This window comes from Lissotriton vulgaris, chromosome 5, assembly GCF_964263255.1.
Source record: "Lissotriton vulgaris chromosome 5, aLisVul1.2, whole genome shotgun sequence".
Classification (NCBI taxonomy): domain Eukaryota; kingdom Metazoa; phylum Chordata; class Amphibia; order Caudata; family Salamandridae; genus Lissotriton; species Lissotriton vulgaris.
In genome coordinates this window covers 41,890,502-41,911,536 of record NC_141693.1, presented here as the reverse complement: position 1 = coordinate 41,911,536, position 21,035 = coordinate 41,890,502, and the positions used below count along the sequence as shown (strand labels likewise).

At 52.8% G+C, this 21,035-nt stretch overlaps 1 protein-coding gene and 1 pseudogene across 2 annotated transcripts in view; one reads left to right on the top strand and one right to left on the bottom strand.

The window, feature by feature from the left end:
* LOC147710079 (butyrophilin subfamily 2 member A1-like) overlaps positions 1-21,035 on the bottom strand; it is a 552,967-nt gene that overhangs the window by 189,708 nt on the left and 342,224 nt on the right. The window lies entirely within an intron of this gene.
* On the top strand, positions 2,434-2,925 carry LOC147710081 (serine/arginine-rich splicing factor 2 pseudogene; annotated as a pseudogene).

Below are 21,035 nucleotides of genomic sequence, written 5' to 3'. Positions count from 1 at the left end.
ACCATGGATTTTTTTCAAACCACTTGCAATCAAAATTAGACCTTCCCAGCAGTGCTCCCAGACCCCTCAACCCACCCCCAAAAATGTAGTACCCCCCCAAATAGGTCCTCAAAAACATGCAACACTGCTTTTCCCAGAGCCCTAAGTTAGAATCATGCCAAAACGCACTCTGCAGCTAGGCCCAAACCCCCTTTTTCCACGATGGATTTTCTTCAAACCACTTGCATTCAAAATTAGACATTACCAGCAGTGCTCCCAGACCCCTCAACCCACCCCCAAAAATTTAGAACACCCCCAAACAGCCCCCAAAAACATGCAATACTGCTACCTTGCAGAGGCCTAACAAACACACACAACCTCAAAACACCAAAAAAGGCCAGAATTCGCCCAATTCTCTACCAAAAAACGCCAACCCCCCCCTAAAACCTTGCCAACATCATTATGAACGAGCCTGCATCAGGCCCTGAGCCCTAGACTCCGGGAACCCTACCAAATTCCTTTTGTATGCAGCAAGCCACATAGGCCCAATTTTATATGAACTGCTGTCTGGACTCTGTCTGGCATAACAACACTACACTGCCTCGACCACTCCATACCACGACTAACATGTAGTTATGCTGTAGTAGTTGTTGTAGACTGGTTTACCTGTTTGCCACTCACATCACGAATTGGCCATAGTTCTTCCGTAAACCGACGATGATGATCCATCCATCCCAGTGAGTGACTGTAAAGAAAAAAGATATATTATTTAACTTTGATCATCAACACTCAGTAACAGAAGTAACTGTCAGCAATCAGCATGTAGTCAGGAATTCCAGTCCCACTTCAGGGGACTCGTCTACGAAGACAAAGTTTCTTGATTCTGCGTAATCCAGCCATCTGCCTTGAGAGAAATGGATAGGGGGAGTCTGGAGGAGGAGGATAGAGGAGCATGATGGAACTTGTGAACTTATGAACCTCAGGAATGCAGACTGCGGCACCTTCAAATCAATAAGTAAATAAGATGAAGACAGTGCTGCTAATGGACTTGTTGTGATTAGGTGATTAGAGTTTTGTTGTGGTAAAAGTTGCAAAACAAAGACAGACATACAGGAATAAAAGTGAATAAGGACGAAAAAAAAGGAAGTCATTTTCAGGCCTCGGTGTCAGGGAAGTAGAGCTCGTCCTCAAACTCTGTGAATTGAGATGGGAGTAGGTCAGCTAACAGAGAAGAACTTCCGTCACCTAAGTCGGTGTCCTCTTCTTCCTGCGTGCTTTCACCTATTTTGTAATCTGGTGGTATGTAGTGCTGATTCATCTTGATCATTGTTAACCTCTCCACATTTTTGGGCGAGAGGCGGGTCCTTTTTAGGTCTCGCCTGGAAATCGCATCCGAAGGATGCGTCCAGGCTGGAGACTTATAGCGAGCTGACACGGGGGAATGACGGACAAGAAACTGTCACGCGCTTCTCCCCGGCTGGATTCAGCTGCTTGCACGCGCACCAACATTCACGCATGCGCACATCACAGCCACACGCATACACAGCACTCACACATGCGCACATACACACGCATACACAGGCACACCCCCGTCGCCGCCGCCGCACCTACACGCATACACAGAGACCCCTCCACACACACCAGCCCCTCTCCTCCCGGCTCCACTCACCGGTGTCTGGCGGGCGCTCCCCGGGTCTCCAGGCTCCTTCCCTTCCTCCGCAGCTGCAGGCTCTCAACATTCACACATGCGCACATCACAGCCACACGCATACACAGCACTCACGCATGCGCACATACACACGCATACACAGGCACACCCCCCGTCGCCGCCGCCGCACCTACACGCATACACAGAGACCCCTCCACACACACCAGCCCCTCTCCTCCCGGCTCCACTCACCGGTGTCTGGCGGGCGCTCCCCGGGTCTCCAGGCACCTTCCCTTCCTCCGCAGCTGCAGGCTCTCCCCACATCTCGGGGGCCCGCTGCTAGACAGAAGGCTTGTCTGTGGCCGGGCGGTGGTAGCGCTCGGCGGGGCTCTCTCCACATGGGAGCCCCGCCTCCTCAGTGCGCCCGCTTCGCCCGCGGGTCTTCACCCGGTCCCCCATCTCGGGACCGGGACTTAAAGGGAAACGGTATCCAGGGCTCCTTCCTGGTCACGGGAGCCCCGGGGCCGCAATGCTCACGCCACTTCCTGCTGCCGGCTCCTCTTCCTGGTTGCACGTCAGGTCCCGGGCCAGCAGCCAATCAGAGCGCGGCCCGGGAATGACATCACAGAGGTGTCCCGCAGTACCGCCCCCGGCCTGCCTGACTTCTCAATTACTTTATTCAGGTTATTTTTTTATTTTAACTAACTTTGGCCAAAGCTCTTGTCAGTGTAGGCGCCCACGCCTGCTGACTTTCACCTTCTGAATAGTTAAGGTTCCGCCCGACGCCTCTCACGGGTTCCCTGGAGATGAGTTATGGCAGGCCGCCGCCTGACGTAGGAGGCATGACGTCCTTGAAGGTGGACAATCTTACCTACAGGACGTCGCCCGAAACACTTCGAAGAGAGAAGTATGGACGAGTAGGCGACGTCTATATCCCCCGCGACCGATACACGAAGGAGAGCCGCGGTTTTGCCTTTGTAAGATTCCATGACAAACGTGATGCCGAGGATGCGATGGACGCCATGGACGGAGCCGAACTGGATGGGCGCGAACTTCGGGTGCAGATGGCTCGTTATGGAAGGCCACCAGACTCACACCATAGCCGCAGGGGACCACCACCCTGAAGATATGGAGGCAGTGGAGGAAGTTATGGACGCCGGAGTCGCAGTCCCAGGAGGCGTCGTCGGTCGAGGTCCCGCAGTCGGAGTCGCTCCAGATCCCGCAGCAGGAGCCGCTACAGCCGATCCAAGTCAAGATCCCGCACACGATCAAGGTCTCGTTCCACATCGAAGTCCTGACAGTGAGTGCAGAGTGCGTGCAGAGTGCAGAGTGAGTGCAGAGTGAGTGCAGAGTGACAGTGAGTGCGGAGTGACACTGAGTGTGGAGTGACAGTGAGTGCAGAGTGCGTGCAGAGTGACAGTGCGTGCAGAGTGACAGTGAGTGCAGAATGACTGAGTGCAGAGTGAATGCAGAGTGACAGTAAGTGCAGAGTGAGTGACAGTGAGTGCGGAGTGACAGTGAGTGCAGAGTGACAGTGAGTGCAGAGTGACAGTGAGTGCAGAGTGACAGTGAGTGCAGAGTGACAGTGAGTGCAGAGTGAGTGCAGTGACAGTGAGTGCAGAGTGACAGTGAGTGCAGAGTGCGTGCAGAGTGACAGTGGGTGCAGAGTGACAGTGAGTGCAGAGTGCGTGCAGAATGACAGTGCGTGCAGAGTGACAGTGCGTGCAGAGTGACAGTGCGTGCAGAGTGACAGTGCGTGCAGAGTGCGTGCAGAGTGACAGTAAGTGCAGAGTGCGTGCAGAGTGACAGTGAGTGCAGAGTGCGTGCAGAGTGACAGTGAGTGCAGAGTGAGTGCAGAGTGACAGTGAGTGCAGAGTGACAGTGAGTGCAGAGTGACAGTGAGTGCAGAGTGCGTGCAGAAACAGTGAGTGCAGAGTGCGTGCAGAGTGAGTGCAGAGTGACAGTGAGTGCAGAGTGACAGTGAGTGCGGAGTGACAGTGAGTGCGGAGTGACAGTGAGTGCAGAGTGACAGTGCGTGCAGAGTGACAGTGAGTGCAGAGTGACAGTGAGTGCAGAGTGACAGTGAGTGCAGAGTGACAGTGAGCGCAGAGTGCGTGCAGAGTGAGTGCAGAGTGACAGTGAGTGCAGAGTGACAGTGAGTGCAGAGTGACAGTGAGTGCAGAGTGACAGTGAGTGCAGAGTGACAGTGAGTGCAGAGTGCATGCAGAAACAGTGAGTGCAGAGTGCGTGCAGAGTCAGAGTGAGTGCAGAGTGACAGTGAGTACAGTGTGAGTGCAGTGACAGTGAGTGCAGAGTGACAGTGAGTGCAGAGTGACAGTGAGTGCAGAGTGCGTGCAGAGTGACAGTGCATGCAGAGTGACAGTGCGTGCAGAGTGACAGTGCGTGCAGAGTGACAGTGCGTGCAGAGTGCATGCAGAGTGACAGTAAGTGCAGAGTGCGTGCAGAGTGACAGTGAGTGCAGAGTGCGTGCAGAGTGACAGTGAGTGCAGAGTGAGTGCAGAGTGAGTGCAGAGTGACAGTGAGGGCAGAGTGACAGTGAGTGCAGAGTGACAGTGAGTGCAGAGTGCGTGCAGAAACAGTGAGTGCAGAGTGCGTGCAGAGTGACAGTGAGTGCAGGGTGAGTGCAGAGTGACAGTGAGTGCAGAGTGACAGTGAGTGCAGAGTGAGTGCAGTGACAGTGAGTGCAGAGTGACAGTGAGTGCAGAGTGACAGTGAGTGCAGAGTGACAGTGAGTGCAGAGTGCGTGCAGAGTGACAGTGAGTGCAGAGTGACAGTGAGTGCAGAGTGACAGTGAGTGCAGAGTGACAGTGAGTGCAGAGTGAGTGCAGAGTGAGTGCAGAGTGACAGTGAGTGCAGAGTGACAGTGAGTGCAGAGTGACAGTGAGTGCAGAGTGAGTGCAGAGTGACAGTGAGTGCAGAGTGACAGTGAGTGCAGAGTGACAGTGAGTGCAGAGTGCGTGCAGAGTGACAGTGCATGCAGAGTGACAGTGCGTGCAGAGTGACAGTGCGTGCAGAGTGACAGTGCGTGCAGAGTGCATGCAGAGTGACAGTAAGTGCAGAGTGCGTGCAGAGTGACAGTGAGTGCAGAGTGCGTGCAGAGTGACAGTGAGTGCAGAGTGAGTGCAGAGTGACAGTGAGGGCAGAGTGACAGTGAGTGCAGAGTGACAGTGAGTGCAGAGTGCGTGCAGAAACAGTGAGTGCAGAGTGCGTGCAGAGTGACAGTGAGTGCAGGGTGAGTGCAGAGTGACAGTGAGTGCAGAGTGACAGTGAGTGCAGAGTGAGTGCAGTGACAGTGAGTGCAGAGTGACAGTGAGTGCAGAGTGACAGTGAGTGCTGAGTGCGTGCAGAGTGACAGTGAGTGCAGAGTGACAGTGAGTGCAGAGTGACAGTGAGTGCAGAGTGACAGTGAGTGCAGAGTGACAGTGAGTGCAGAGTGAGTGCAGAGTGAGTGCAGAGTGACAGTGAGTGCAGAGTGACAGTGAGTGCAGAGTGACAGTGAGTGCAGAGTGAGTGCAGAGTGACAGTGAGTGCAGAGTGACAGTGGGTGCAGAGTGACAGTGAGTGCAGAGTGCGTGCAGAATGACAGTGCGTGCAGTGACAGTGCGTGCAGAGTGACAGTGCGTGCAGAGTGACAGTGCGTGCAGAGTGACAGTGCGTGCAGAGTGCGTGCAGAGTGACAGTAAGTGCAGAGTGCGTGCAGAGTGACAGTGAGTGCAGAGTGCGTGCAGAGTGACAGTGAGTGCAGAGTGACAGTGAGTGCAGAGTGACAGTGAGTGCAGAGTGACAGTGAGTGCAGAGTGCGTGCAGAAACAGTGAGTGCAGAGTGCGTGCAGAGTGAGTGCAGAGTGACAGTGAGTGCAGAGTGACAGTGAGTGCGGAGTGACAGTGAGTGCAGAGTGACAGTGCGTGCAGAGTGACAGTGAGTGCAGAGTGACAGTGAGTGCAGAGTGACAGTGAGTGCAGAGTGACAGTGAGTGCAGAGTGACAGTGAGTGCAGAGTGCGTGCAGAGTGAGTGCAGAGTGACAGTGAGTGCGGAGTGACAGTGAGTGCAGAGTGACAGTGAGTGCAGAGTGACAGTGAGTGCAGAGTGACAGTGAGTGCAGAGTGACAGTGAGTGCAGAGTGACAGTGAGTGCAGAGTGCGTGCAGAAACAGTGAGTGCAGAGTGCGTGCAGAGTGAGTGCAGAGTGACAGTGAGTGCAGAGTGACAGTGAGTGCGGAGTGACAGTGAGTGCGGAGTGACAGTGAGTGCAGAGTGACAGTGAGTGCAGAGTGACAGTGAGTGCGGAGTGACAGTGAGTGCGGAGTGACAGTGAGTGCAGAGTGACAGTGCGTGCAGAGTGACAGTGAGTGCAGAGTGACAGTGAGTGCAGAGTGACAGTGAGTGCAGAGTGACAGTGAGTGCAGAGTGCGTGCAGAGTGAGTGCAGAGTGACAGTGAGTGCGGAGTGACAGTGAGTGCAGAGTGACAGTGAGTGCAGAGTGACAGTGAGTGCAGAGTGACAGTGAGTGCAGAGTGCATGCAGAAACAGTGAGTGCAGAGTGCGTGCAGAGTCAGAGTGAGTGCAGAGTGACAGTGAGTACAGAGTGAGTGCAGTGACAGTGAGTGCAGAGTGATAGTGAGTGCAGAGTGACAGTGAGTGCAGAGTGCGTGCAGAGTGACAGTGCATGCAGAGTGACAGTGCGTGCAGAGTGACAGTGCGTGCAGAGTGACAGTGCGTGCAGAGTGCATACAGAGTGACAGTAAGTGCAGAGTGCGTGCAGAGTGACAGTGAGTGCAGAGTGCGTGCAGAGTGACAGTGAGTGCAGAGTGAGTGCAGAGTGAGTGCAGAGTGACAGTGAGGGCAGAGTGACAGTGAGTGCAGAGTGACAGTGAGTGCAGAGTGCGTGCAGAAACAGTGAGTGCAGAGTGCGTGCAGAGTGACAGTGAGTGCAGGGTGAGTGCAGAGTGACAGTGAGTGCAGAGTGACAGTGAGTGCAGAGTGAGTGCAGTGACAGTGAGTGCAGAGTGACAGTGAGTGCAGAGTGACAGTGAATGCAGAGTGACAGTGAGTGCAGAGTGCGTGCAGAGTGACAGTGAGTGCAGAGTGACAGTGAGTGCAGAGTGACAGTGAGTGCAGAGTGACAGTGAGTGCAGAGTGACAGTGAGTGCAGAGTGACAGTGAGTGCAGAGTGAGTGCAGAGTGAGTGCAGAGTGACAGTGAGTGCAGAGTGACAGTGAGTGCAGAGTGACAGTGAGTGCAGAGTGAGTGCAGAGTGACAGTGAGTGCAGAGTGACAGTGAGTGCAGAGTGACAGTGAGTGCAGAGTGCATGCAGAGTGACAGTGCATGCAGAGTGACAGTGCATGCAGAGTGACAGTGCGTGCAGAGTGACAGTGCGTGCAGAGTGCATGCAGAGTGACAGTGCGTGCAGAGTGCGTGCAGAGAGACAGTGAGTGCAGAGTGCGTGCAGAGTGACAGTGAGTGCAAAGTGAGTGCAGAGTGACAGTGAGGGCAGAGTGACAGTGAGTGCAGAGTGACAGTGAGTGCAGAGTGCGTGCAGAAACAGTGAGTGCAGAGTGCGTGCAGAGTGACAGTGAGTGCAGGGTGAGTGCAGAGTGACAGTGAGTGCAGAGTGACAGTGAGTGCAGAGTGAGTGCAGTGACAGTGAGTGCAGAGTGACAGTGAGTGCAGAGTGATAGTGAGTGCAGAGTGCGTGTAGAGTGACAGTGAGTGCAGAGTGACAGTGAGTGCAGAGTGAGTGCAGAGTGACAGTGAGTGCAGAGTGACAGTGGGTGCAGAGTGCGTGCAGAATGACAGTGCGTGCAGAGTGACAGTGCGTGCAGAGTGACAGTGCGTGCAGAGTGACAGTGCGTGCAGAGTGCGTGCAGAGTGACAGTAAGTGCAGAGTGCGTGCAGAGTGACAGTGAGTGCAGAGTGCGTGCAGAGTGACAGTGAGTGCAGAGTGAGTGCAGAGTGACAGTGAGTGCAGAGTGACAGTGAGTGCAGAGTGACAGTGAGTGCAGAGTGACAGTGAGTGCAGAGTGCGTGCAGAAACAGTGAGTGCAGAGTGCGTGCAGAGTGAGTGCAGAGTGACAGTGAGTGCAGAGTGACAGTGAGTGCGGAGTGACAGTGAGTGCGGAGTGACAGTGAGTGCAGAGTGACCGTGCGTGCAGAGTGACAGTGAGTGCAGAGTGACAGTGAGTGCAGAGTGACAGTGAGTGCAGAGTGACAGTGAGTGCAGAGTGACAGTGAGTGCAGAGTGCGTGCAGAGTGAGTGCAGAGTGACAGTGAGTGCGGAGTGACAGTGAGTGCAGAGTGACAGTGAGTGCAGAGTGACAGTGAGTGCAGAGTGACAGTGAGTGAAGAGTGACAGTGAGTGCAGAGTGACAGTGAGTGCAGAGTGCGTGCAGAGTCAGAGTGAGTGCAGAGTGACAGTGAGTACAGAGTGAGTGCAGTGACAGTGAGTGCAGAGTGACAGTGAGTGCAGAGTGACAGTGAGTGCAGAGTGCGTGCAGAGTGACAGTGCATGCAGAGTGACAGTGCGTGCAGAGTGACAGTGCGTGCAGAGTGACAGTGCGTGCAGAGTGCATGCAGAGTGACAGTAAGTGCAGAGTGCGTGCAGAGTGACAGTGAGTGCAGAGTGCGTGCAGAGTGACAGTGAGTGCAGAGTGAGTGCAGAGTGAGTGCAGAGTGACAGTGAGGGCAGAGTGACAGTGAGTGCAGAGTGACAGTGAGTGCAGAGTGCGTGCAGAAACAGTGAGTGCAGAGTGCGTGCAGAGTGACAGTGAGTGCAGGGTGAGTGCAGAGTGATGGTGAGTGCAGAGTGACAGTGAGTGCAGAGTGAGTGCAGTGACAGTGAGTGCAGAGTGACAGTGAGTGCAGAGTGACAGTGAGTGCAGAGTGACAGTGAGTGCAGAGTGCGTGCAGAGTGACAGTGAGTGCAGAGTGACAGTGAGTGCAGAGTGACAGTGAGTGCAGAGTGACAGTGAGTGCAGAGTGACAGTGAGTGCAGAGTGAGTGCAGAGTGAGTGCAGAGTGACAGTGAGTGCAGAGTGACAGTGAGAGCAGAGTGACAGTGAGTGCAGAGTGAGTGCAGAGTGACAGTGAGTGCAGAGTGCATGCAGAGTGACAGTAAGTGCAGAGTGCGTGCAGAGTGACAGTGAGTGCAGAGTGCGTGCAGAGTGACAGTGAGTGCAGAGTGAGTGCAGAGTGAGTGCAGAGTGACAGTGAGGGCAGAGTGACAGTGAGTGCAGAGTGACAGTGAGTGCAGAGTGCGTGCAGAAACAGTGAGTGCAGAGTGCGTGCAGAGTGACAGTGAGTGCAGGGTGAGTGCAGAGTGACAGTGAGTGCAGAGTGACAGTGAGTGCAGAGTGAGTGCAGTGACAGTGAGTGCAGAGTGACAGTGAGTGCAGAGTGACAGTGAGTGCAGAGTGACAGTGAGTGCAGAGTGCGTGCAGAGTGACAGTGAGTGCAGAGTGACAGTGAGTGCAGAGTGACAGTGAGTGCAGAGTGACAGTGAGTGCAGAGTGACAGTGAGTGCAGAGTGACAGTGAGTGCAGAGTGAGTGCAGAGTGAGTGCAGAGTGACAGTGAGTGCAGAGTGACAGTGAGTGCAGAGTGACAGTGAGTGCAGAGTGAGTGCAGAGTGACAGTGAGTGCAGAGTGACAGTGAGTGCAGAGTGACAGTGAGTGCAGAGTGCGTGCAGAGTGACAGTGCATGCAGAGTGACAGTGCGTGCAGAGTGACAGTGCGTGCAGAGTGACAGTGCGTGCAGAGTGCATGCAGATAATAAGAACTTCTAAATAACAGAAATAGGAATCATGCTGTTTTCTAGCAGATGTATAAGCAATAACCTATTCTCTGCTACATGCGAGGATTTAGCCGACCTCCTTTTAGTTGATATTCTCTAGAACACTGTGATATATGGGCACACACTTTTTTCATACATCTCTATAGGGGAATAAAAATTCTGCAAAAAAGAGAGATGTTTTTAAAACCAATCTGTGTGAAATAATTAGGAAACCACAAAATCGTGCAATAATTATATATAAACAATATCAGTATCCACTCACGTAAAACAGTGGCTTCTTCCCTTCTAAAGAATTTACCTTTATAACTGAACTCAGAATAGAGGGTTTGTGTTTTTTGTGTTTAATTAATACATCTTTTGCAGACCAAGATTTCTAGCCAGGCGAGATAGAGTTCCGCCAAGAAGAACAGCTGTCAGACTCTGTCCAGCACTAATAGAGAACACCTATCTTGTGTTCTATAGGTAAGACTAAAGAGAAGAGATCGATATCAAGGTTGTTGGGAGGGGAAAGATTGGAATACCCCCGTCAACTCTGGGCCATTTTTGAGCTCAAGAAAATTAGATTATCCCAAAGAAATTTTCCACTGCTGCTCCACAAATTACATACTTTCTGCTGTCATTTACCCCGTAAAGCAGCTCTCTCTCCAGCAATGGATATAATTACTGCTCAAATATACAAAAATTAGTCTGTATCAGTTGTAGCTACAATTGGTAGCTGCATCGTGTAGGGATTCACTTGTTATGTAAGCACAGCGATATGTTTTTAATGATAGATTGTCTGTTATGAGGTATCTATGACCTCAATATGTCTCTAACCTCTTTTTATATATGTCTTACAGATTGAATGTGGCTCCTGATGAAGGCGTTGTGTTAACGCCGAAACGCGCGTCGATGATTTTTTATTGTTTGCCACCTATGTACTTTATATGTGTTTTTGCATAACTGTGTCATTAATACTCTTTTATACATATTTTGTGTATTTTTATAGAAATAATGTACTGATTGTGTTTTTAAAATTATGATACTGTAATCTCTTGAATAAATCAAACTTGTAATTTTTATTTTGTTGTTGTGCCTTACATATCGCCCTTTTCCCTAGTTATTATTTAATGCACTTTCTTTTTTTATACATTGTTTGTTTCCCTGCATTACACATTCTGTATTTGAACAGGGGGTCCTTGTTGTTCACATTGATTTTCCCACAGCTTGTCTGTGCAGGGCCCAACTTTCTCCAATCCATGGTTGGTTATTGATTGTACTATATTTGAGCAGTAATTTGTAATCTTTCCGCTACTTATCCTCTACTGTCTTCTCCCTACCTCCAGCAGGGATGGCCAACATGAAAACTTTCGGATTTACTGATGAGGAATTCGAAACTTTAGTTGGTACATCGATTCCCACCAACAATACTAACTCATCAAGTAGAGGACAGGACGAAGGTAAGAAACTAGTTGACCTTAAGAAAAAATTAATTCGCATGGAAGCCCATGGGGAATTCATGATAGCTTATCTTAAATCAGGAGTTATTCCAAACGGCCTGAGGGTACGAAATATACCAGGTCTTTTCGTGCACCACAGACCATTTTTGGAAAAGTGGAGTTTCATAGCAAACCGTTGTTCACGAGATCTCATGATATTAATAGTGGCTACATCAAAGGAACTGGCCCTAGAACTAAAAAAAGAGATAGATGATTTAGAAGAAAAATTGAAACAACTCACAGGAGTTGATGACGCCATTAGAAAGATAGAGGAATATAATAAAGATCTGGAATCATTCAGCAATTACCTGAATAAACGCAAAACAGACAAACTCAATAAGGATAAAAGATTCTATTCAGAAGAGGTTGCCTATCCCTATCTTCACATTGACTTTTACCAACAGAACCATTACACTAATGAGTCGGGCAATGCCCATCAGAGAATCAACAATTTCACCGACTCATCAGACTCAGAGGGTGAGGGTCAAAGCAATGCTTATTACGAGTCAGATGGGGGGTTCGCATATCCCAATTCTAGGCCCCAACGACGCCCTTTTTTATCAAACAGGGGGCCTCGACGCGGTCGCCCCAGGGTGAGATTCCAGAACCAGGGACAATCGAGAGGGAACTTTCAAACAAACCAACATACACACCAAGTACAACATCAGCAGCATTTACAACACCAACAGCATCAACAACACCAACAACATCAACAGCAAGAACCCCAATTCATCAGAGAGACTCGCAACAGGCAATACTGGGGTCAAGGGATATAATCCCTATCTTTAATCTGTCCTCCAAAAGACTTGATGATTCTAGTGAAGCACTACTATCGAAAGGGCTCTCATTTGTACCACATTCCTTTGTGAACACCTTTGAACTCCACAGGGATATAATTGCACTTTTTAGGAAAATTAGATTAAGAAAGTTTTTCCAAGATAAAGAGAACAACATGGATGACTCCATAATTCAAGGGAAAAATGAAATCTCACCCCCCTCCACTTTCACCCCAGGTTTAGAACAGCTGGGACCTGAAGTAGCGGCTTTTGAGCTAGTAGTTATGAAGAAAATAGAAAAAACTCTGGAATTCATTCCAAAACCCAAATACAACTTAAACCAGCAGCAATCGTTAGCCTTGAAAGAGTTGATGAACAATAAAGATCTCACGATCAAAGGAGCAGATAAGGGAGGAGGCATCGTTGTTCTAAATTCCAGTGACTATGAAGTAAACATGTTAAGAATGTTGAGTGACAGCTCCACCTATTTACAGATAAACTATAATCCAACCAATACAATAATCAAAAAAATTAACACCTTAACAAATGATGCCCTGGTAAATGGTGACATCAATAAAAAAGATCATGAATTTCTGAACACTAATAAATTAAAAACCGCATGTATTTATGGTCTCCCCAAAATACATAAAGATTCGGAAAACCCTCCATATAGACCAATAGTATCCACGATTGGCACTCCGACAGAACCACTTTCCAAATTTGTCGATCATTTCTTAAGACCGCATATCCCTAAAATAAAATCATACATCAAAGACACCTGCCATATGATTAATACAGTGGAGAACCTAAATTTCATGACAGGGAGAGATATACTTGTAACGATGGATATCGAATCCCTCTACAGTAATATCCCAATAGACGAAGCGATCAGAGCGACAGATTGGTTCATAGACAACCACAATATTGCTTGTCCTAAACAGTTCTTGATAGACTGTCTATTCATAGTTCTCACTGAGAATGTTTTTGAGTTTGGCGACAACATCTACCGCCAACTCAAAGGCGTTAGCATGGGAGCATCAGTCGCTCCTTCCATAGCTAACATTTATATGTCCTTTTTCGAAGAGAGCTTCATATACAACGAGATAGCCCCCTTTTTTGAATCCATTTCCCATTGGTCCAGATACATCGATGACATCTTTTTTATCTGGACCAATGGGAAAGACACTCTCCTTGAGTTCTTGGAGTGGATCAACTTGACAAACGCAAATTTGAGATTCACAGCCCATTATGATGAATATCAGGTTGAATTTTTAGATCTTCTTATCAGAGTTAAAGACAACAAGTTAGAGGTAGATCTTTTTGTGAAGGAAACTGCTCGGAATACTCTCCTGCATTTCAGCAGTTTCCATCCCAAATGCCAACGAGAGAGTATCCCTTTCTCACAGTTCCTTAGGGTTCGCAGGAACTGCACAAATTTAGCAGACTATGATAGGCAATCTGCAATTATGCGAAGAAAATTCCTGGATCGGGGTTACCCCCACAGACTAATAAGAGACTCCTACAAGCGTGCAAGGTATTTTGACCGTGACGCTTTATTAGTTCCCAAAGAGAAACAAGTTAAGGATCGCATCGTTTGTGTGACCACCCACTCAACGATGAACGAGCGCATAAGACAGATTGTCAACGCGAACTGGCATATCTTAAATTGCAATCCGTCCTCCACATCGGCCTTGGCGAAACCCTTATTTGCCCACAGGAGGAACCGGAATTTAAAGGACAAAATTGTTCACTCCAAATTTAACTGTAAACTGTCTAACGCCCCCCAAACTCAGAGAGCAATACTGACGAATCTGCCCGTTAGAGGTACGGTTCCATGCTCCTTGTTAGACGGACCGGGAGGGTCGGCCGAGATTACGGGGAGAGGTCTCCAGGGAGAGCCGTCTCCAACGACTGTACAGATAAGTAACTTCCCCCCCACAGACAGACACCACACAAGATTGAAGGTTAACGAGACTTTATATGCAATTCTTAGGTTACGTTGGTATGATACAAGGAGGTCTGGACTCAGGGGTCCCCTCGATTCGAGTCTGTGGTTGAGGAAAGGGGTAGCGGGACAGTCTTAGTTACCGGTGAGTTCAAAATAGCTCTCAATCCTCGAGCTCGGCGTTCTTGATGATCGGGCCGTGGAGGAGCCAAGCAGGTCCCGAGATGAAGGAAGGACGACGGTCCGCGGCGGAGCCTGCAGGTCCCGGTGAAAGATGACGGTTACAACGGTCCGCGGCCACGCCAGCAGATCCGGACGACGATGAAGAATGAAGGTTACGACGGCCGTGGCAGCGCCAACAGGCAGGACGATGGTGCACAGGACAGAGCTACGGCAGCGCCAGTAGTCCGTCCAGGATGAGTTCCTCTCTGCGTCTCTCGACTCCAAGATACAACTGCCTTCCTGCTCTGGAGCTGCCCCAGTTATAGGGCTGGCGTGCTTTGATGTCCGGACCCTCGCACTTGGAGGTCGGGAGGTCCGGGATGAGGGAGTCCAGACACCCAGCAGGGGGGTGGAGCCAGCGCCCGGGGAGGCGATGGGCGAGCGGCACTTGGTGGGGGAGAGCCATCGACACCTCCTTCTCCCATTGACTTGCCAAGTAGCCCGCTCACCTCCTGGGTGGATGGTGGTGCCGGGATGTCTGAGGCCTGGCCAGGCCCAGGGTTGAGGTCGGCCGGGGGCCAGGCGGCCACGTGGTGAAGTGTCCAAGATGGCGGCCCGGGCTGGGCGCGTGGGCCGGCAGTGGATCGGGCCCACGAGGTCGACATGCTCGAGGGCAGGGGTCCCTGAGGGGACGGAGGACGTGCAATGGTGGTGTGGGGTGCTTGTGTGACCGGGCTCGGGCCTGGTCGAGCCGGGGGAGAGCGGCCCTTCGTGTGGCCTGTCCAACATGCGTCCCCCCCAGCTGAAGGCGGGGAGAGTCACCCATCCTCTTGGGGACTCTCTTCGTCGAGGCGGAAAAATCGGGACAGGCCATCCGCGTTGGCGTGGTCGGACCCAGGCCGGTGTTCGACTGTGAAGTCCATACCCTGCAAGGATATGGACCAGCGTAGCAACTTGGGGTTTTCCCCCCGCATGTGCATCAGCCACTGCAGGGGTCGGTGGTCGGTCTGCACCCGAAAGGGGGTGCCGAAAAGGTAGGGCCGGAGCTTCTTGAGGGCCCATACCACAGCGAAGGCTTCCCTCTCTATGGTGCTCCAGCGTTGTTCCCGTGGTAGGAGTCTCCGGCTGATGAAGGCCACCGGTTGATCAAGGCCCTCGGTGTTCACTTGGGACAGGACCGCCCCAATGCCCTGGTCGGAGGCGTCCGTCTGGACGATGAACTCCCGGCTGTAGTCTGGGGCCTGGAGCACAGGAGCGGAACACATGGCGGCCTTCAATTGTTCGAATGCCGCTTGACACTCGGGGGTCCAGTTCACCTTCTTGGGCTGATTTTTTGACGTGAGTTCGGTGAGGGGGCCCACTATGGTACCATAGTCTTTCACGAACCTTCGGTAATAGCCCGTGAGGCCCAGGAAGGCTCGTACCTCGGTTTGGGTGATAGGGGGCTGCCAGTCCTGGATGGCGGCAATTTTCAGTTGTAGAGGGGCCACTAGGCCGCTTCCCACCTGGTGTCCGAGGTAGGTCACAGACCCTTGTCCAATTTGACACTTGCTGGCCTTGATCGTGAGGCCAGCTCGCTGAAGGGCTTGCAGCACTGCTCGGAGGTGGTGGAGGTGCTCGGTCCAATGGTGGCTGTACACAGCGATGTCGTCTAGGTAGGCGGCGCTGAACCCTTCGAGCCCCGCCAGGACCTGATTGACGAGCCGTTGGAAAGTCGCTGGGGCATTCTTCATACCGAAGGGCATGACTGTAAAATGGTAATGGCCATCGGGGGTGGAGAAGGCAGAACGTTCTTGTGCTCGGGGTGTGAGGCCGATCTGCCAATAACCTGCTGTCAGGTCGAAGATGCTAAGGTAGCGGGCAGCTCCCATTCGGTCGACCAGTTCATCTGCCCGGGGGATGGGATGTGCGTCCGTTCTGGTGACTTCATTCAGGCCCCGGTAGTCGACGCAGAACCGGAGTTCTGGTGTGGTTCCGGGGGCGGCTGCTTTGGGGACCAGTACGACCGGGCTGGCCCATGGACTGTCTGAGGGCTCGATGACCCCGAGCGTGAGCATCTTAGCCACTTCCGCCTGGATGCAGGCCCGTACCCGATCAGGTACGCTGTAGGCCCGGTGGCGGATAGGAGGGCTGTCTCCGGTGTCTACATCGTGCACACACCAGGAAGTGACACCTGGGGTGAGGGAGAACAGACTGGCGAACCGTGACAGGAGGGCTTGGCACTCTTGGCGTTGTTCTCTGGTGAGGGTCTCCGAGAGTCGGACCCCATCTACGGAGCCGTCTTGCTCCTGGGTCCGCAGGAGGTCAGGGAGAGGCTCGGAGTCGTCTTCAACCCCATTGTCCGTGGCCATCAATAGGCTGAGTTCTGTTCGTGCAAAGTGGGGTTTCAGTCTGTTGGTGTGGAGGACTCGGAGGGGGTTCTGGGAGGACTCCATATCGATCAGATAGGTGGCAGGACCCTTGCGCTCGATCACCTTGAAGGGTCCCGTCCATTTGTCTTGGAGAGCGCATGGCTCCGTGGGGGACATGACCCATACCTGTTGTCCCGGTTCGAATTCAATGGATGAGGCGTTCTGGTCATACCATTTTTTCATGTCCTCTTGACTGGCCTCTAGGTTGGCTTTTGCTAGGTCTCTGAACCGCCGGGACTGGTTGCGGAGGGTGAGGAGGTACCGGAAGACATCTGGAGGGTTCTTGGTCGGAGGCATCTCCCAGCCTTCTTTGATCAGGCTGAGCGGCCCCCGCACTGGGTGCCCATAGAGCAGTTCGAATGGGCTGAAGCCTAGGGATTTCTGTGGGACCTCTCGGTAGGCGAAGAGGAGGCACGGCAGCAGCACATCCCACTGGCGACGGAGGGGCTCTTCCAATCCCCCGATCATTCCTTTCAGCGTGCGGTTGAACCGCTCAACAAGTCCGTTCCCTTGGGGGTGATAGGGGGTCGTGAAGCGGTAGGTGACCCCACACTGTTGCCAGAGAGATTTCATGTATTTAGAGATAAAGTTCGTGCCTCTGTCGCTGACGACTTCTCGGGGGAACCCCACACGGGAGAAGATCCCCATCAGGGCCCGGCCGACCACTGGGGCTGTCACGGTCCGGAGAGGAACAGCCTCAGGGTAGCGGGTGGCGTGGTCCACTAGCACCAGAATGAAGCGATGTCCTTGTTTTGTACGCGGGTCCAGGGGTCCCACAATGTCTATTCCGACCCTCTCAAATGGGGTCGTGACTACTGGAAAAGGTTGCAAGGGGGCTTTTAGTTTGCGGCCGCTCTTCCCACTGGCTTGGCACGTGGGGCAAGATCGGCAATGCTGGTGCACATCGTTCCTCATTTTGGGCCAGAAGAAGTGGGTCACTAGGCGACTGTAAGTTTTATCTTGTCCTAGGTGCCCTGCTAGGGGGACATCGTGGGCCAGGTTTAACAGGAAGTCTCTAAAGCAGAGGGGCACTACTAGTACTCGGTCGGCCCCCAGCTCGGCGATTCGTTGCTCGCTGTATAACAGATCATTGTCCCAGTAGACCCAATGAGTTCCGGAGGTGTCCCCTGCGCTTTGGGCGAGCGCTTGTTGGCGGAGTCCCTCAAGGGAGGGACAGGTCTTCTGTTCCTGGCGAAATTGTTCTTGTGTGGGTCCCCCCTCTTGGGCCCACTGGTCAAGGTTAGCGAGGTCGGAAGGTTGAGCCGGTCCGAGGGGGGTGTCCTGGTCGGGGGTTTCGGCTGGGGCGACCGGAGGCGGTGGCGCCGGCCATTCTGGTTCTTCCGGGGGAGGGTTGGCACGGGCGGCCATGGACCGGGTGGTGACGCACGCCCAGTCCGGGACGCCCAACATCCCCAAGTGTTCTTTTCGCTCCACAGCGGCCCACGGGGAGCTCTCCAGGTCATTCCCGAGGAGGCAGTCCACGGGGGCGTCGTCTCGGACCGTCACCTTCAACATGCCGGAGACCCCTCCCCACTCAAAAGGGACGCAGGCCATCCGACACAGACTTTCCGAGTTGTCGGCTGAGCGTACAGGGCAGAGAATGTTCGGTAGATATTGTTCTGGGGTCACCAGGTGACAGCGGACGGCTGTCACACTGGCCCCGGTGTCCCGAAGGGCCTCGGCCCGTTGTCCATTGATGCTCACCCATTGGCTGTACTTCTGGGTGTTAGCGGGTAGGGGGACCCGCGGGACCATGTCTCTTCCCCCTAAGCACGCGAGAGTCATGGCGGCTGGCTCCCACTCTGGATACTCTTGCTCGTCTGTTTCTTGTTCCTCGGAGATCTGTTCTTCCCCTAGTGCTGCGGCGGCCACATGGCGGGGTTTTGGACTCTGATACTGCGGGCAGCTTGGGTCGTTTGCATAGTGGCCGACTCGTTGGCATCGGTGACACGTGACGTTTGCTCTGTACCCCGGTCGCGCCGGGGTGCTGCCCCGGTTGGCCGGGGGGGTGGTGCTGGTAACGGGGGCGGCCGGAGTGTTGTCTCTTCCCCGCCCTTGGCCTCCTCCTCCTCTGGGTCGGTGGTGACCATTGTTGTTCCTGTTTTGCTCGTAGGACCCATTCCGGCCCACTCTGGTGATCTCCCACCGGTCAGCTTCGGCTGCGAGCTGCCGGGGATCGGTTAACTTGCTGTCAAGGAGGTGTTGGCGTAGTTCAATGAAGCAATTGTTGGACAGATGCTCCCATACCATCAGATTGAACAGTTGCTCGTAGGTCGTGACGTTGTTCCCTTTGATCCAGCCTTCGAAAGCTCGGCTAAAGTACGTTACATAGTCCACCCAAGTTGTACCCGGGATGCGTGTGCAGTCTCGGAACCTCTGACGGTACATCTCGGGCGTGAGGCCATAGCGGGTGAGAAGGGCCGCTTTCATATGGTCGTAGGAGGTCATCTGGTGGTCTGGGAGCTGTAACAGGGTATCGCGGCCCTCATTGAGGAATCTGCCCCATAGGCCGGCTCCCCAATCGTTTCTATCGATCCGGTGCGCAGTCATAGCGATTTCATAAGCCTTAAACCATTGCTGGATATCGTCCTCTCGAAAATATTCTCGGACAACATCCTTGGGGATGTGTACTTTTTTCTCCGTGGTCCCGGGGGTGTGTGGTCTCTCGGGCACCCCCAACTCTTTATTCTGCTTGCGCAGGTTGATCTCGGCTAGGTTCCGTTCGTGCTCGTACGCTAGTTTCTTTTCCTCGAGCTCCCTTTGTCTCTGTTTCTCCTCTCTTTCTTCTCGGAGACGTAGGTGCTCTAAGTTTATCTTTTGTTCGGCCAACTTGAGTTCTACGTCCATCTTGAGTCGGGCCATTTCTAGCTCGTGTAGTCGGGTTTTTTCTCTTTCTTGGATCTCGTCTGGCGAGAGACCGGTTCTTTGCCCTTCAGGGGCCGTGTTGCTTTTTTTCGCGGTGCTTTGCTCAGGAGCTTCGGTATCCCCGGTCTCTGCCCAAGATTCTAGGGCATGCTTAAAATCGTCCTTGGTGCTTAGTCCGGTGGTAGCGATACCTAGTTCAATGCAGAACTGCTTTAGTTCACGATGGCTGTACTCCTCTAGTTTTTCCATTTGGAACTTCTCAGTTGATCCGCTCTCTTTAGTTGTCATTGTGGTTCGTTGTGGGGTGAGCTACTCTCTGTACGTATGCGGTGATTCGGATCGCGCCGCTGGCCACCAATGTTAGACGGACCGGGAGGGTCGGCCGAGATTACGGGGAGAGGTCTCCAGGGAGAGCCGTCTCCAACGACTGTACAGATAAGTAACTTCCCCCCCACAGACAGACACCACACAAGATTGAAGGTTAACGAGACTTTATATGCAATTCTTAGGTTACGTTGGTATGATACAAGGAGGTCTGGACTCAGGGGTCCCCTCGATTCGAGTCTGTGGTTGAGGAAAGGGGTAGCGGGACAGTCTTAGTTACCGGTGAGTTCAAAATAGCTCTCAATCCTCGAGCTCGGCGTTCTTGATGATCGGGCCGTGGAGGAGCCAAGCAGGTCCCGAGATGAAGGAAGGACGACGGTCCGCGGCGGAGCCTGCAGGTCCCGGTGAAAGATGACGGTTACAACGGTCCGCGGCCACGCCAGCAGATCCGGACGACGATGAAGAATGAAGGTTACGACGGCCGTGGCAGCGCCAACAGGCAGGACGATGGTGCACAGGACAGAGCTACGGCAGCGCCAGTAGTCCGTCCAGGATGAGTTCCTCTCTGCGTCTCTCGACTCCAAGATACAACTGCCTTCCTGCTCTGGAGCTGCCCCAGTTATAGGGCTGGCGTGCTTTGATGTCCGGACCCTCGCACTTGGAGGTCGGGAGGTCCGGGATGAGGGAGTCCAGACACCCAGCAGGGGGGTGGAGCCAGCGCCCGGGGAGGCGATGGGCGAGCGGCACTTGGTGGGGGAGAGCCATCGACACCTCCTTCTCCCATTGACTTGCCAAGTAGCCCGCTCACCTCCTGGGTGGATGGTGGTGCCGGGATGTCTGAGGCCTGGCCAGGCCCAGGGTTGAGGTCGGCCGGGGGCCAGGCGGCCACGTGGTGAAGTGTCCAAGATGGCGGCCCGGGCTGGGCGCGTGGGCCGGCAGTGGATCGGGCCCACGAGGTCGACATGCTCGAGGGCAGGGGTCCCTGAGGGGACGGAGGACGTGCAATGGTGGTGTGGGGTGCTTGTGTGACCGGGCTCGGGCCTGGTCGAGCCGGGGGAGAGCGGCCCTTCGTGTGGCCTGTCCAACACTCCTCTTGCAAATCATGCAAAACTATCATCGCAGGGGAATCGTTCACTCACAATGGCTACACTTTCAAAGCGACTGACTTGTGGAACTGCAAAACTGCGAATGTGATCTATTTCATTAGCTGCCCGTGTGGAATGGGCTATGTTGGCGAAACATGCAGGTCAATCCAAATACGGTTGACGGAACACAGATCTGCTATCAATACCAAGAAACTGAATGCACCACTAGTTAAACATTTCCTAGAGGCCCAACACAAACCAGATGATATTCACTGGAGAGTCTTGGAAAAGATTAAACTTGCGGATAATAGAGGTGGATGTGCTATCCGCAAAAAACGTGAGGTTTTTTGGATATTTGTTTTGAATACATACAAAAAGGGTTTAAACAATGAAATTCCGTGGGAGAATGCCATTTTTTAGGGCCTTTTGTATTTGCTTTACCAACTCAGTTTTTTCTGCTCAGATTGATCACTGTATATTTTTTTGGGGTCTCCATCTACTATGCAGCCACATATCCCCATGTAATTGCATGCGTAACAGCTGTTAAACTT